This window comes from Apaloderma vittatum, unplaced genomic scaffold (assembly GCF_000703405.1).
Source record: "Apaloderma vittatum isolate BGI_N311 unplaced genomic scaffold, ASM70340v1 scaffold7011, whole genome shotgun sequence".
NCBI classification, from domain to species: domain Eukaryota; kingdom Metazoa; phylum Chordata; class Aves; order Trogoniformes; family Trogonidae; genus Apaloderma; species Apaloderma vittatum.
The window spans coordinates 6,021-9,965 of record NW_009698404.1 but is presented as its reverse complement, the minus strand read 5'-3'; the positions used below and the strand labels follow the sequence as shown (position 1 = coordinate 9,965).

General features: G+C 34.9%; 1 protein-coding gene across 1 annotated transcript in view; it reads right to left on the bottom strand.

The window, feature by feature from the left end:
• LOC104280364 (diphthine--ammonia ligase-like) overlaps positions 1-3,945 on the bottom strand; it is a gene marked incomplete at its 5' end in the record, with an annotated part of 8,999 nt that overhangs the window by 2,263 nt on the left and 2,791 nt on the right.

Sequence of the window (3,945 nt, the reverse complement as noted above, 5' to 3'; positions counted from 1 at the left end):
GGAATGCCTCCTGTCTTCAGTAAACATCAGTCTGGGTCCACTTCAAAAATCATAATCCTGTCCTTAAAAATTAATTACTAAATACAGGAGTCACATTGCATGAATAAACTCTTTGGTACTGCAACTAAAAAACCATGCCACTTACCCCCAGTGACTGAGTTACAAGATCATGTAACAAAATTTAAGAAAAAAACACAGTTAGTTAGTTAGTTACCGGCAAAATGCAACAGTGCAACAAGCAAGGGCTATTATTATTCAAATGTTTCATATATCCAATATATCCAACATCAATTCTTGTATTTCAGCTGATGATCAATGAATAATATGATAATTAATAATTCTTCAAGATACAATATATTGATTTTTTTCAAATGTACTTTTTTTTTTTGTAAATCTGAACCCACAAAGTGCACCACAGAAAGAATTGACAGAAATAATTTGTTTTGCACTAAAAATCAACTTGTCTGCTTTATAGTAAACACAGGGAAATATGTTACAAAGAAACTATAAATAGAATCAGTTCTTGAAACATTAATTTCAAGAAACTCAAGTAATGAAAAATATTATTGAAAAAGATGAAAAAAAAGCTATCAAGTTCAAGAATTCTAAAAATTACTCCAGCAGAGGAAACTTACCAAATAAAGCCTGAGCCTTCACAGAGTAGAGAAGATAAGGCAAGAAACTTGGAAGAAGACAGAACTGTGCACTGAAATCCAAACTGAAATAAATAATCCTGCATTGCTTTGTATAGTCTGGAAGCTGCTACAACCACTGCCCTAAACAGAAGTTTAACCATAGTTCCATGAGATACAGAGAACACTCCAACATTGAAGGCATCTAACACCACACGCCTGCATAAAATACAAATGTGTTATTTGGATAGGATCTCAATTACACTGAAAAGGGGAGAAAGCAGTTAAATAAACCTATTTTGAGAAGTATGTTGTAGGAAGGTTTCATAAAAATGCCTCCGTCTTCCAGTCTTTCCATTCATCAAAGGGAAAGAAACAGTTTTCCCACAAACTTCCCGGTTTCAAAGACAGCGCCATGACAAAACCCTGGAGGATAATTCACGTAAGTAAGAAACCCCAGCGCTCATGTGCTTTGCTGGAAAAATCTGATATGCAAAGTGACAAACGTGGACGACCAGGGTAATGGTACCTCTGATTCAGTAACACAGACAGCAGATTGAATAATTCCTTAGAGTTCAGGATTTACATGTCTCACAGTCATTTTTCTACTATCAGGTGAGGACAGTATAGTAAGATACATTTAGACATCACAGAAATACCCTGATATGTTTCACAATACATATACTGAATACAGAATCTAAAACAGGGCTAGGAAACTAAAAAAACTAATTCCTTTCTTATCTGTCAATCATCTGGGTTTGTGTCAATAAAATAAGTAGATTTACACTCATCGGCAGTCAGCATCACTTCCTGAGTCCCATGAACTAGAATAGGACTGTTGTCCTGGGTCTCATAACACCTCACTGAGATATTTAACTTTTTCAGAATCTTGTTCTTGTAACACTGCTTTCAGAAAACAGCAAATACTTTCAAATTCATCCTGGTTTTTCAAATGTCTTTTGGTTTAATTTTTTACTAAAGAAATACTTGCAATACAAGCATCCTTTACAAACGGTAAGTGAGGCACACTATGTGATTTTGATCCAGACACACCTTTCCTGTATACTTGGGCCCAAACCATTTGACAGAAAAACAGAGCTATGTTAGTCTGACCGGTGTTTTGAAATTACATCCACTCAAGGATGCGTTTCAACAAGGCTTCCGCAGAATTCCTCCCCTTCCTTGAACAGAATGCAAACTGAGCTCTGTATAAATCTATTAACATCTGGGGAAAAAGTTCCTAAAGCAAAATCCTCAGTGATTAAGACCTCCACACTAGAGCTATAAAACTAGAGTTACAAAAAAATGTGAAAAAAAAACAAAAAGAGAAAGCTTTCAAAGTTACTGTTAACACACAAAAGAAAAATTTTCCTGTCTTTTTTTTTAAAACTAAAAAACAAAGACAGCTGCTGTACTTTACATCCCCCTAATAATTTTGCGAATTTTCATCAGAATATGCAAGACTTCTACTGAAATTTCTGCACCAGAATTTCACAGGTAAATTTGACTGTAAAGACATAGTTATCCAGTCTAACATAAAGGTAGTATATTGTTAATATTTATGTCTTTAAAATATCATATAGTGGAATTAATATTTCCATATAAGAAAGAAATAGTTATTTAGTTCCAGATAACTTGATAATACCTCTTTCAAGTATAGTTATAATTATCATGTACAAACTTCCAAAGCAAAAGTTGTCAAGATTTAGCATTAGCATTAATTTATGTCAGGCATCCATTTCTCCAAAGACAGCAAGAATTGAAAAGGAAGTATCATCTTAATTGCCACTAATCTGCCCATTTTTAATTAAATTGATTGGTAATTTATTATCTTGCCCAGTGGCAGAAAGCTGTTAGCATGCAGCTTTAAGAGACAGCATATACTAGTCCTTCTAATTTCTAATACTGTCATGATTCAGAAATAATTTAAAACTGCTGTATCACATTTCTTTCAACTCCTGTACTGCATGCTATGCAGATTTTAAACCTCTGTGAAGTGCTCTTAGAGCATGACCATAGAAGCACAGAATCATTTAAGTTGGAAAAGACCCTTATGATCACCATGACCCCAAGCACCACATCTACACCTCTTTCCAACACCTCCAGGGATGGTGACTCCACCACTTCCCTGGGCAGCCTGTCCCAGTGCCTGACAACCCTTTCCGTAACGAAGTTTTTGCTAATATCAGTCTAAACGTCCCCCGGTGTAACTTGAGGCCATGCAGCCTACGTACACCCCTCTCCTGTTTCACAGTCTTATACTCCAATGCAAGTATATGATTTTGATTTTACTTTAGAGGAACATGATTTCCCAGCCAAAAACATTCAGAGCATGCAGCATTCGACTCCAGAACGGTGCAGGAAGCACTCTGCAGTCAAACCACATTTGTAGGTATTATCTGCAAGTTATTTTTTTTTTAAAACTGAACAAAGAATAAGCCTGAAGCTTTTAGGTTTGTGAATCTCAATTCCTATTCCAATGAAGCAAAGGGAACTAGAAAATGTTCAGTGCTTGAACTGGAGACTACAAATACCTTCAGCTGAAGTTTCAGAAGGTAGTCTACCAGTCTGACCAATAAAATTAAGCATGTATTCACTTTTTAAAAATAGCAATTAATATGATTTTCCAAACATTGTACTGGTTTACTACCGTGCACTGCAGTCAGCAATACAATTAACTGGAATAGACACAGCATGTTCACTCAAACTTTGTGTAAAACCTCTGGAGTCCACGGGAGGGTTTGTGTTTATTTCAACAAGATCCAATTTAATATTGATGGAAAATAAAATACTACAGGAAACATTTGGAAAAGAACTGAGAATAAATTCCAGGTGTTTTAGAAAATAAGCTTGTTATCTCCTTTTAATCGGTTTCATTGCTAGAAAGGATCAATATATGCTACTGCTATTATGTGATGTATTATAAGGTAGATATAGGGCTACTAGAATCAAAATTATTGCTGAAAAATATTCTGTAACACTTTGTGAATGATCTGCAACATAAGAACAAATAACAGATTCTGGTTTACAGAGCATAATTATACACAAACGGAAATGTCTAGGCATTACTTCCCATACATTTATAAATGCACAAACCCCAGAATCATTCCAGTAATCAAGCAATGTAGCACTTCAAATACAAAATTACATAAACACTTTATTTATAGACAATTTTCACAATTACATTTTTCGTAGTATTGCCGAGCATGTGTTACAGGTGTTTTTATTAACGAGGAACAAAGTTTTGGCTTGAAATGAGGATTAATAAATCTGATTCACATTGGGGAAAAAGGAATGAAGTTATGCTATATAC